Below are 13,760 nucleotides of genomic sequence, written 5' to 3'. Positions count from 1 at the left end.
GTGGTGTTTTCCTCTCGGACGTTCTGTAAAAACACCGTAAAACACCACATCTATTTGCACTGGGCCTCATACATCCAAATCAAAGCAGGAAAATTAATGGTCAAGTCTCACACGCACAAAATGTGGTTCCATTAGATAATTATACCCCAGCACTGCGATAAATGCTGCTGGTTTGGGTTCGTCTCATTTTTCGGGTGAGGTTGCGCTCGGTGGCCATGCTCCCTCCTATAGATTAACTATCAACAATCAATGAATTGGTAATACCTATCGTTGGTGGGTGTGCTCATCCTGCACCTGCATGTCTCCTGCTTTCTTGGTTCCTGGCATAAGCCTCTTCAAAACCGTAAATGAGACACATTCAGCAAACTGACTGGCATTCCAGAAAAGCCTGTTTTATTACATGGAAGTCAACACTGTCTTAAGAAGTCACCCTCTTGTCTAAATAAATATGCTCTTGCAATTCTCATGCAGCTCAGCCTCGTAAAACATGACAAAACGAAGAAAGTCAAGTTGCCGTCACACTGGAGCAATGGGTAAATTTAAGCCAGTTGCGTACTTTCCGGAGTTGGACTTCCATCATTTGGGTTGCATTGTTTACTGTAAAGAGAAAAGTGTCAATGTGAAAAACAAGAATAAGTAATATTCCAGGTGTCACTGAACAATGTTAAACATGCTGCCACACGTGTCATTTATCTCAGTGTCACGCCCTCAATTCTTCGGTCCTGTCGGCCCTCGCCGTTTGTCACGCCCTCGGCTCTCCTGATCCCTCTGTCTTTGCCTGTATTCTGTCTCAGCTCACAGGTATCATCACCTGCACTGCCCCTGAGTTACCCTGCAGCACCGCGGTGTATTTAAGGGCTTGGTTTTGTTCATGGCGGGGCTGGGGCTCTTTGTCTGTAGCTCAGAACTCTTTTTATTGTTATGGAAATGTTCTTCTCGTTGAGATGTTCGACCAGAGCTGAGAAAGCTCTGGTCTTCTTGTACAAGGAGACAAGTCAGCACGGCGGTACAGGCTTGTCTGAAGAGGAACAGGCTGTCTGTACCTTTTATACAGTAGATATTAGATTAGTACAGAGAGGGGAACTTTCCATCATGCGTCAGTGTTCATATCTGTCAACAAGTTCAGTTGTATCAGTTGAGACCTTCGGCGTCGCCTGTCTGCAATAATACACTCCTGAAATCTTCAGAAGTTCAGACTGACCCAGATACAGTTAATGTGACTCTCATATATGAAAAGATGCTTAATTAAGATTATATTCTGATTAGTTAAATATAGTGGAATAAAATGAGTAAAGGACAACAGCAAATGAATAACTGGTTATATATGGATATAAATGAATAAAGTATTAAATAATTCTAAGTTGTGCATAACTGCTCTTGGGTCCTCCATCCCCCAACATGACACTCATGTGTCTCTGTCCTCAATAAAGAAGAAGCAGTGTGCACACCCTCCCACGGGACAAAGGCACATCATGAGAGAAGCTTGTCGGCACACCAAAGATGTTTCTTGGGTGTGTCAACCACTGTACGGTGATTGCAAAACTCAACGCTGTTAACTTTTTGACCTTGTCCTCCTGTCCTGCCCTGCGTCTGAGAGTGAAATCTGGGATGAATGTTCACTTACTATCCATCAGAGTCCTTCTTCACAAAGTCACATATTTTACTGCGCTGCTCCATCTGCTGTTTAAGTGTACTGATATCCCCACTCAGCTGGGTCTTCAAGGAACCGAAGTTTGCTGCAAGTTGCAAAAAAACACACATAGTTCACACTGCATACTTGAAATATCAGCAGTATAAGACCATAGAGTTTTTGTCTGAAAATTCTATAAAATATCTGGAACTATTTCCAAAACCTTACCATAAAAAGAATGCATAGCAAACGTATAGAGAAACCGTAAATCTGACGCTCAGTTTGGGGGCTTAGATGGTTGATTGTTGCAGTCTTTTATTAATAATTCCTTAAAAATTAACGGCAATTCGAGCTTTAGTGGAATGTGAAAACGTTTGACTGACAATTTTGGTCTGGTCTGTGTGTCGAATCAAATCTAAAATTAATGACATTTTCTGTCACATGACCAATGTCACTACCAAAACCATGTGCAAAACTCCTAGAGGGACTGGTAAATATATCCATGCGTTCTCTATGGTGAGGCTCTTCAGTAAATTCATGACATGTCCATACCCTTTAGTGGAGCATTTCTTTAAGGAACTTTAAGGATTCATACCTTCAGCATCCGATTTCTCCTTTTCCATAGTCTGAACTTCTTCTCCCAGTTTTCCCTGTGTTAGAAGAATCAAGATGTCTTACCTGTTTATGCCAGTCTTGCATATATACCTGCACACTCCACTTGCTTACGGCTGTGTATTCCCATGAACGTGTATGTTGGTGTGCTATTTAAACATTGCTCCTCTTGACAGGACACGATTTGCACCTCACCTGTTCCCCTTGACAGTCCGACGCTTCCTTAACCTTCGTGTCTTTTTCTGAAACCACCGATTTCAGTTCCTCCTCCCTCTGCGCCACGGCATTTGTTTTGCCCTCCAGTTGCTTGATGAGAAGATGCTGGAGGAATGTCTGTTCCTTGGCAAACTGCTCCCGCGCCTTCAGCTTTATGTCCAGACTCAAGCCATCCTGTTTCAGCCTGTCCATCATTGACCGTTGGCCAAAAACGATGAGAGTCAGTCCCATTGTCAGTAGCAAAGAGAGACCCACCCAGACTGCAGATTTCATGGTCGAGAATGAGAATTCGGAGGAATAATAAAAAAAAAAAACAGATATATATTCCGGCTTCTCTTATCTCATGAAGATAACTGCTCAAGGCTTTTTTTTTGTTTTAAACACCTCACAGCTGCTCACTCCATCACCACATGCTGCACCAACGAACAAAATGGAAATTTTGAAAGAAGGGCCGCCTCACCCTTGCTGTGCATAACCAGTATAACTGGTCCAGTATTGAAAGATTCACGTCACAAGCAAATGGTTTTGAGGAATGGCATGAGTGAAACTGTCAATGTCAAAAATAAGGAAATTAAACAGAAAACTACAGAGGGAAAAATGTTTCGTAAATGAAGAGAAAAGAAAACAGCCTGTTTTTCAAATCTGGCCATTATCAGCTAAACAGGTTTACCCTGTTCTGGCACTGTGACTCATAATTGGCTCCATCTTGGTCGTTTCATTTGAATTTAACAGCAGGGACCTACTGAATTGTGTGTGTATGTATGTGTGTATATATGTGTGTGTGTGTGTGTGTGTGTGTGTGTGTATATATATATACACACACACACACACACACACATACATACAAACAATTTTTCATGGAACCATAATGCTCCTGGTGCTGTATGTGCTTCCAACTTGGACAGGGGTCAGAATGCAGTCAAATCACCTGAAGCGTATCATTCGCCCGGCATTATCAGGTGTTGAAGAACCTGTAGGATGAGGCAGCATCATTACTTCCTCCCACGCTAATCACGGAGACACCCCGCCACCTAACCTGTCCTGCCACATGTAACCAGTAATGACGTTTTTTAGTGAGTATGGTGTGTTCATATCATGAAGTGATTGTCACTTGTGATGTATGTATAGCACACGGTGCACACAGTGAAATTTGTCCTCTGCATTTAATCATCATCCTGAGTGAGCAGTGGGTAGCCACGACTGGCGCCCGGGGAGCAGTTTGTGGTGCTTTGCTCAGTGGCACCTTGGCGGCAACCTTCTGATTACGGGGCCACTTTCCTTCTGATTATGGGGCCGCTTCCTTAACTGCTAGGCCACCACTGCCTAGTGAACTGCGGAGTGAACAATTTATAGGATTAATGAAAATGATTGTTTTTGTCATTGTGATACAGTGCAGCAAATGTGTCCTCTGCATTTAAACCCATCACCATTTTTGTAAGCAGTGGGCAGCCATGAAAGCCGCCCGGGGAGCAGTGAGTGGGGACGGTACCTTGCTCAAGGGGACCTCAGTGGCACCTTTCGCTTACGAGTCCATTTCCTTACCCACTAGGCCACCACTGGCCCAAAAGTTGCCCACTGTTGTGCCAGGGATGGATCCCTGCCGTGACCCGTATCGCCACAACGCAGAGTGCTAACCACTATACGATCACGGTGAGCTACTGGGCCGGTTGAAGGATGGATGTGTTTCAGGTGAGACTCAAAACCGGGGCTGCCTGTGCCAAAGACAAGTAACGTAAGCGCTCGGCTATGGGGTACTTTTAGGTAAATGTAGTTGTAAGGTTTTTTACTTTTGTAAGCAGACACTTCTATACAGATTCCACATTGTGCCAGGTCACGGGAGACACAAGAAAAGAAAAAACTTGCAGCGATGGTCAGTGAAGAACAGGTTCAGATTTATCTTCCCATAAACATATTTTATCACCATGAAAGCCTCTTCAATGTGCTTGAGGTGTTGCCTCCACATGTATTCAAAATCGGCCTCCATGGCCAGCAGCTGCTGCCTTCCTTCCACTGGAAGAACCCAGGTCTTCAACATCTTTTCTGAGAAGCTGCTGCTTCACCTTTAAAACCTCAGATAAGAACCTGCCTTTGCACAATTTGGCAATGTCTGGTTCCATGATGTTGATGCTGAGTGCTGCCTGCTGACCTGTTTCATAAAAATGCATCAAATGGAGTATTGAGAAAAAAAAAACTAGAAAAAGAGTCTGGAAATGATTGTTATGACAGGCGCCCGGGGAGCAGTGTGTGGGGACGGTACTTTGCTCTGTGGCACCTTGACAGCTCGAGATTCAAACCAGCAACCTTCTGATTATGGGTTCGTTTCCTTACCCGCTAGGCCACCATTGCCCGGTATTCAAGTATTTTTGCCCTGTTTGCCATTAATGAATTAATTCAAGTTTTTAATCATTCAAACTTTGCATGTCCTACAAGCTGCATTGCATGAAATTGGTTTTGAATGTTATCCATTAATCATCACATCAAATGGTTTCTTGCAGTCTCATGATTAGGCGTGTGCCTGTATTTCAGTGTCTGGTTATCTGATTGTGATTGTATGTAATGAATAGTGCAACTGTTGGCCTATAATGACAGCGTTTTAATTACTCACGTGCCCAATGGAGGTGCTTTTAGTGGTGGACACGAGTCGGCATGGGCACCTGGACCAGCCTTTTTTTTTTTTTAAATCAGACCCAGCATTACAACATTTATTTCTTATATAGGCCAAAATCACAAACAGTATATCTCAATGGGCTAAAGGGCCTTACCATTTATCAGCAATTTGTGCTACAGAAGCTCTTTCTTTGAACTTAACAAACACCCTGCTGCAGGTTCGCTGTGGTTCCTCGGATCTCTTAATATTCCAGATCAGGAACCTCCCACAAGTTTAGGAGATTTTATGACTCTTTTAGTTTGTACAGTTTAGCCCCTGTTAAAGTGAAATCCATACGCTTTTTTCTGCTTCCAACAACTTTTCACTTGCTGCCTAATATATATCACCACTTTCATGTGCCACTGTAACAGGATAATCAACAATGCTCACTTAACCTGAAGTAACTAGAACCATTTCTACACGCTTCTGTTATCAAAGGTTTGAACCACAATGGGACAAGGAACATGTTCAAAACCAAATGCAAATTCAACGCATACAGCTGTACACATATACAGTCTTTCTGTTTTGCCTCTGCAAATGTAACTCCCATAAGAAATCAGAAATAACCCCACCATCGCCTACATAATGACTAAATATGTACTAATACTCAAAAGTCACCAGAACTGGAACAAGGACAAATGTATACAAGGAGCAGAGGATGAAAAACGGGGCTTGGCTGCAGAAACTGAGTGGTTATGACCACTTAATCCTACAGGGAGTAGAATGGCCTTAAGCAACAAAGCAAGGTGAATATATTCTGATATGATATAATTGTGTGTGACCACTTGACATTTTAGGCGTGACTGTTTCTTGCATGCAGTACACTCTAGTTTCTTAACCTTTGGGGAGGTGACATGTAAACCTATTGATGAGTCAACGGTCTAATCTTAAGAGATCCGAGGGGTTTTATGGATCACATGGATTCAGAACAAGATGTGATTTAAAAAGATCAAATCAAATAATTAAAATCATAATAAAAAAGGCTTATTTTGATGGTTAGGTAGTAAGGTAGCTGTTTATTCAAAAGCTTCACTCTCACATGCACCACATACAATTGCAGCCTTGACAATGAGATAAACACCTGCAATTCTGATTTGTCATTAGCCATATAATTCTATAAATAATTTAGCCCTCTTATGAATTATTGAATTAATTGGACAGCAATGAAACACATGTTGTGCAAACACACCCGTGTTTGCCTATTTCAAAAAAGTATTTACCATGCATGGGTGTAGTTGGCCATGGGGTAAACCAAAAAAGGTGCCACCTGGCACTTGGTTGATAAGGGGAAGGCCAGCTGAATTTAAAGCCTGACCACTGGACATCCCTTCAGTCCCCATGCCAGGCTCAGGTAAGTCCTGATGGATCATCAGCTTTCTGTTGTACTGGAACACTAATACTATAGGCAGTAACTCTCTGTTTCCTTTGCTTGTAGTCATGGAGGTGAGAGGGATTCTGTGCTGTTTTGCAGCTATGCTCCTGTGTGGTAAGTTTTTTGTTTTTAAAAATTCCTTTAGACAGTGATTTAATAGATTAATATAGTAGTATTATACCACATCAGCAGTGCATATCTTAAAATATCATACCGACTAACTTATTTTGTTTTACTATCATAATATATAGTAACACCTACCAAATTGTTTCTAATTGTTAAGTTTCTAATAAGGGCTTTAAAATGTTGATATTATAACAATTTGAGTGTCAGTTTGAGTTTCAGTGAGGTATACTAACAATAATGCACAATAATGTTCTAATTTAACACTAATACATTAGAAGTTGGCTCATACCATGAACTATCAGAAGAGAAGATCAGTGCATAAGTACTGATCACAATAATCACAAGCCTAATTCTCCATGATCAAACTGTTAATCTTAGAATTAACCATCAAATTCAGATTTTAGTTGTCACGTACACAGTCATACACGTTATAATATGCAGTGAAATGCTTGTGTGACTGCCATTGACCTCAATATTACAAATGTTGCAAATATTCAAGTGTTACAAATATGCAAATATTGCAAATATAAACAAATATTACAAATGTACGTTTTAAAACATAAATTAAATGTAACGAGTAATCATTACATCATTCCATTCAGGCAACAAAACTGAAAGGTCCATTCAGTGTAAGCATCAATGATGATGACCTTAAATGGTTTAATATTTATTTTAGTATATTACGTTAATATTACATCAGCATAACAAATGCGGCTTGGGAAGATAAAATATGTTCAGTAAAATTAAATAGCACAGACTTTGCATTATTTTATGAAACAAAAGGATTGTACTGATTTGTTCTCATTAATTACCTGACTATCATGTAGTATTGATTTTTACTTTTTAAAAGATGTGTATTTGCATACATTATATAGAAAATATTCAAATGGAGGCGAATAAATGAAAAATGATCTGGAATTAATTCAAAATGTTTAGTTAAAATCAGCATTCCACACAATTACCAGAGGGGGAAAAAAAACAGTAACATTTGTGCACATTGGTTTGGAGCAGACAGGGCGAATTTCTTTTCTCAGAAATGTAGAACAATGGTGTCTATTTTAAAGACAGGTATGGGGCCCGTTTAGCAAGTCGTTCCTTCAACAATAGTCATCCGATCCGGATCTGGCAGTGAATACCTTCCCATTCTGATGGACAAACTTTTGTGATATACTTTACTATTTCTGTGCCAGAAAATCACAATGTATGCTTCAGAATCTTCACAAGTGCATTGCATGATCAGACTGGGTGTTCAAGTGCATTAAGTGTAACAAAGACTGTAGCCATTATGCAGTTCACATATATAGAATGACTGTAACACACCCATTTGTCAAAGTGCAACACAAAGAGCCTGTGCAGGCCGTGCATGACTGTTATTAAATATATAATTTCTCTTTATCAGTGGCATGCAATTACATTGATAATGGTTTATTTGCAATGCAAACACAGAACACTGATAAGACGATAGGTGTGCTTTTTTGAAGCATGACACTTAATCAATTGACCATTTTAGGGCTGAGCTCAGCAGGGTCACCAATTGCTCCTACGGATACGGGCAAATGCTGGGCCATGGGCGACCCTCACTACCACACATTTGACGGCCTGTACTACAACTTCATGGGCAACTGCAGCTACATCTTGGCGAAAAACTGCCACGAGGACGCCACCCATCCTGCCTTTGAAGTGGATGCAAGGAACTACAAAGATACAAGTTCAATGCTCACTGCAGTTGGTGAAGTGACCATCAAGGTCTATGGCTATGTCATCCAAATGGTGCGCTCTGAGTTCAGCATGGTCAGGGTGAGTTCATTCACTGCACTGTATTGTAAATTAGCAGCAATTGCTCATTGTTCAAAACTTTTTTTTTTAATTATTATTATTGTTTCCTTGATTTATTGTTCTGTGTAATTGTCAGGTCAACTATGATGTCTGGTCCCTGCCTGTTACCCTGAAAAGTGGTCAAGGGCAAATTAACATGATCCAGAGTGGTCTGTCTGTAGTCTTGTGGACAGACTTTGGGTTGACAGTCCAGTATGACTGGGAGGAATACGTCTTGGTCACAGTGCCCAGCAGCTTCATGGGAATGATGTGTGGTCTGTGCGGGAACTTCAACGGCCAGCAGACAGATGACATCCCCTCGTCCAATGTGGATGACTTTGGCCATAGCTGGAGGGTGCCAGGTCAGCCCGGTGAAGCCTACTGCAGCGATGAGTGCAGCGGCGAGTGTGGAGGCTGCAACTTCATTAAGCGCCTGGCAGCCGACGTTTTCTGCAGTGTCCTGACGCCCATTGTGGATTTCCAGTTCAGAAACTGCCACTCCCTCATCAACTCAAAGACCCTTCTGGAGATGTGCAAGTTTGACTACTGCAGGGGTGCAAGTATGAAGAACTACATTTGCGACACCTTGCAGGTCTACACAGACGCCTGCCAGCGAGCTGGTGTCAAAGTTTTTGACTGGAGACACCTTGCACACTGTCGTAAGTAAAACTGCAACTCAAAAAATAAAATGGCTGTAACATAGATTCCATCGAAGTGTATTAACTCGAGCCTCGAAGAGCCACTGAATTAATCTAACTTTATTCCTTCAATCCATAGCCAATCCCACTTGCCCAGACAACAGCCACTATGAACAGTGTGGGAATGCCTGCCCTAGTACTTGTGGCAACCCAGTTGCACCGTCTTCATGCACTTACCCATGCGTCGAGACCTGCACCTGTGACACCGGCTATGTGCGCAGTGGAAAGAAATGTGTCCACCAGGACGAGTGTGGCTGCCAGTACAACGGCCGCTACCTCCAGGTCGGACAGTCCTTCTGGGGCGATGACCAGTGCACCGTCAAGATGACATGTACCACAGGGGCCAAACTCCAGAGCCAGCAGACCAGTTGCCCATTGGGTCAAACCTGTGAGGTGATTAATGGGATCCGGGACTGCTACCCATTAACATACGCCACCTGCATGGTGTCTGGTGATCCCCACTACATGACGTTTGATGGGGAAACGTACAGCTTCCAGGGCACATGCGTGTACCAAATGGCCGGGGTCTGCACAAAGAAAGCTGGCCTGGAGCCCTTTAACGTGCTTGTCCAAAATGATGGCCGAGATAAGAAGATAGGATCCGTTACAAAGCTGGTGGAGTTCCAGGTCTACGGAAACACCTTTGTGATCACCAAAGAGCACCCTGGATTGGTTATGGTAGGTTCCATGTAATTTGTCACTCTGGAAAAATATGTTGTGGTTGTTTTTTTAACGTTCTAACCTCTTTTGTAGATAAACGGTGAACTGACCAACATGCCTGTAACAGCAGTTTCCGGCAAGGTGAAAATCTATGCCAGCGGCTTCTTTGCGGTCATTGAGACTGATTTTGGGGTGAAAGTGTCCTATGACTGGAATGCTGTGGCCTATGTGGTGGTTCCCAACACGTACATGGGCGCTATGTGTGGCATGTGTGGGAACTTTAACCACAATGCCACTGACGACTTGCGTATGAAGGATGGGACGGAAGCAAACACCGCCCAGGAGCTGGGTCAAAGCTGGCGCGTGGCCGAAATCCCCGGCTGCGTCGATGGGTGCAAGGGTCCTTGCCCCGATTGTGACATTACCCAGAAAATTCAGTACGAGACCAACGAGTTCTGTGGCATGCTGAAAGATCCTTCCGGTCCTTTCCGCGACTGCGTCTCCAGGATTGATCCGAGCGCCTTCTTCCAAAACTGCCTCTATGATGTTTGTCTGTACCAGGGCAAAGGAAGCATGCAGTGCAAGAGCCTTACTGCTTACACCACTGCCTGCCAAGCTAAAGGCATCACTGTGTACCCCTGGAGAACATCTTCATTCTGCAGTAAGAGCACTACAGCTGAAAAGCTATTAGAGTTGTACTCCTTAAAGGTCCCCCATTATGCTTTTATATCGGCCTTATTGGTCCCCTAATACTGTATCTGAAGTCTCTTTCCTAAATTTAGCCGTGGTGCAGAATTACAGACTCTTTGATCCAGTCCCACAATGAGATTTCCCCAGGATGCACTGTTTCTGTGTCTGTGGCTTTAAATGTAAATGAGGAGGAGAGAGGCGGGACGAGGAGGAGACAATTTCCTAGCATGTTCTATTCTGACAAGTTAGGCCTTATCAGGGCTCTTAGTTTTGTAACTCAAAATCTATCGAAACTGAACGAGAATTGCTGGTGTCTTCCTCTTGTAAGTCGTTTTGGGTAAAAGCGTCTGCTAAGTAAAGTAAAGTAAAGTACAGTAAAGTAAAGAGCAGCCTATAGAAGTTGAGATGGCATTCGCCATCCAGATTCGACCATCTGAGCTCGTAGTAGCCTAGTGGGTAACACACTCGCCTATGAACCAGAAGACCCAGGTTCGAATCCCACTGACTACCATTGTGTCCCTGAGCAAGACCCTCTGGATAAGGGCGTCTGATAAATGCTGTAAATGTAAATGTAAATCTGAGCTGCTGCTCTCTGTGAAACAGAATGGCCAGAGCACACTTTACCATTTACCTATCACCATTTCTAGCAGCTGCAGACTAGGGGATCTTATTTTAATATTAAATAATCTCACAAAGTCCATTTTTCAGAATAAGGGACCTTTAACGCAGCAGCATGCAAAAAGAAAATTCTTTTCACTCAGTGGTCCACATAAATTTTTAACTTCTTCCTCATCATTTGTGCAATGTGTACTAGCAATCAACCATGAATAAAGAACACAAAGAAATCCATAATAATTTTCAACTGTTTTCCCCATAGGCATCCAGTGCCCAGCCAACAGCCACTATGACATTTGTGTTAGTGGATGTCCCACTAACTGCCAGAATCTTACTATATATGAAAGCTGCAATGCTCCATGCCAGGAAGGTTGCACCTGTGACAGTGGCTACGTTGTCAGTGGGGTCCAGTGTGTCCCATTGTCACAGTGTGGCTGCCAGTATAAAGACAGATACTACAAAATCGGGCAGGTTTTCTATCCAGACGGCCTATGTGCGGAGGAGTGTGTCTGTAATGGAAAAGATGGGGTAAGAGGATACTTCAAAGCCTATACCCAGAATTACAGTCCTGCCAGTCCTAGAAAGGTCATGTCTTTGATCTTTGATGTTTTTCAGGTGTCATGTAAGCAGTTCACCTGTGGCCCCCAGGAGAAGTGTGAAGTGAAGAACGGCGTCAGATCCTGCCAGCCCACTGCCAAGGGCGTGTGCTCCATATCTGGAGACCCCCACTACAATACTTTCGACAATGACACCTTCACTTTCCAGGGCACCTGTACGTACATAGCCGCCGAAGGCTGTCACCTGGAAGGCACTCACCTCAGTCCCTTTTCCGTGGTGGTCGAAAACGAGAAGTGGTATGCCATGTCTGACGACCCAAATGTTTCCGTTGCCAAGCTGGTGGCAGTGGAGGTTTACGGCATGATCATTATCCTGCGTAGGAATCAAATTGGACTGGTTATGGTTGGTATTCCGTGTCCTACTATGTCCTAGCTATGACATTAACAGTAAATCTATGGTGCAGATTCTTGAGGCATTATGGGTCCCGGTTTTCTTCCTCAGGTCAATGGTGCAATGACAAACCTGCCTCTCAACCTGAATAATGGACAAATTAAGGTCTTCCAGGATGGAACCAATGATGTCATTTTGACTGACTTTGGGCTGAAAGTGACTTATGACCTTGTGTACCATGTCACCATCACTGTGCCCAGTAACTACTATGGCAAAACGTGCGGCCTTTGTGGCAACTTCAATGGTAAAAAGGGTGACGAGTTTCAGCTGCCTGATGGCAAAACTACCAAAGACCTAAATGCCTTTGGGGCAGCATGGAAAGTAAGTGTGCCAGGAGTTGTGTGTGACAATGGCTGCAGTGGTGATGTGTGCCCCAAGTGCGACCCGAGCAAGCAGCCCACAATCGAGTCCGACTGCTCTATCATCACAAACCCCAACGGTCCCTTTGCCGCCTGCCAGTCCATTATAGACCCTGCACCATATTTCAGAGATTGCGTCTATGATGTATGCATTGTGGGATCAACAGGAAACACCAAGATGCTCTGCCATAGTATAGCAGCCTACATGATCGATTGCCAGAACGTTGGAGTGCAAGTTCAGAACTGGAGGTCTGCCAACTTCTGTCGTAAGTATTCAAAGGCCCAAAAGGTCCGCCAAACCAACTATTCATTCAATAAGGTCCGAAAGCAGATTACTGGCTAAACATCTCTCTCTGGTCCTCAGCTTTAACCTGCCCAGCCAACAGCCACTATGAAACCTGTGCTGAGACCTGTGCAACACCCTGCCCAGGCCTCTCTGGCATTGCCTGCACCGAAACCTGTGCTGAAGGCTGCGCCTGCAACACTGGCTACTACTTCAACGGGAGTGCCTGTGTTGCACTGGATCAATGCAGCTGCTACATCAACGGATACTCCGTCAAGGTAAACGCCAAAGAATCCTGATGTTCTGGAGAATATGCCAGGCAGCATGCTTTCAGTGTCAGGTAGGCTTTGAAGGTAACCATGTTATAATAATTTGACCTCTTTTCTCAGCTTGGACAAGCTATTGTGTCCGAAGATTGCCACTTCATTTACATCTGCCAGGCATCCGGGGTAGGCCTGATCGAGCCCTTAATTTGTAGCGACAACGAGGTCTGCCAAGTTAGGAACGAAGTCCGTGGCTGCTTCCCTAAAGAGTGCGTAGTGAGCACCAATGGAATGGTCACCACATTTAATGGGCTGGATAGCGAAGTCAACCTTAGCGGGGCATATGAGATAGTGAAAGTGTGCAACGAGAGCCAGGATGACTTGTACTTCCGGGTCGTGGTGAAGCTGCAGTCCTGTAAGGACACCGGCAAGATGAAAGCTGTGGCTATTTATGCCTTCTTCCAAGACCACATCATCACCGTGAATGACAAGTTTGAGAGCTGGGTAAACGTGTTTACAGACATTACATTATTAAGCTCAGGTTTCTTAGACCATGTTTGTTAACCAGCATTCCCCTCTTTTACTGGTAGGTCAATGGCAAGAAGGTTTCCCTACCCAGCCAACTGGAAAAAGACATCTCAGTACAAGTCTCTGAGAAAAAAGTAGTAATTGAGAAGAAGAATGGCCTTAAGATGACTTACAGCCAGTCGCTTGAGCTCACAGTAACAGTCAGTGAGAAGGTTGCAGACAAAGTGTGCGGCGCTTG

This window comes from Denticeps clupeoides, unplaced genomic scaffold, assembly GCF_900700375.1.
Source record: "Denticeps clupeoides unplaced genomic scaffold, fDenClu1.1, whole genome shotgun sequence".
Classification (NCBI taxonomy): domain Eukaryota; kingdom Metazoa; phylum Chordata; class Actinopteri; order Clupeiformes; family Denticipitidae; genus Denticeps; species Denticeps clupeoides.
Note: the sequence above shows the minus strand (reverse complement) of the source record.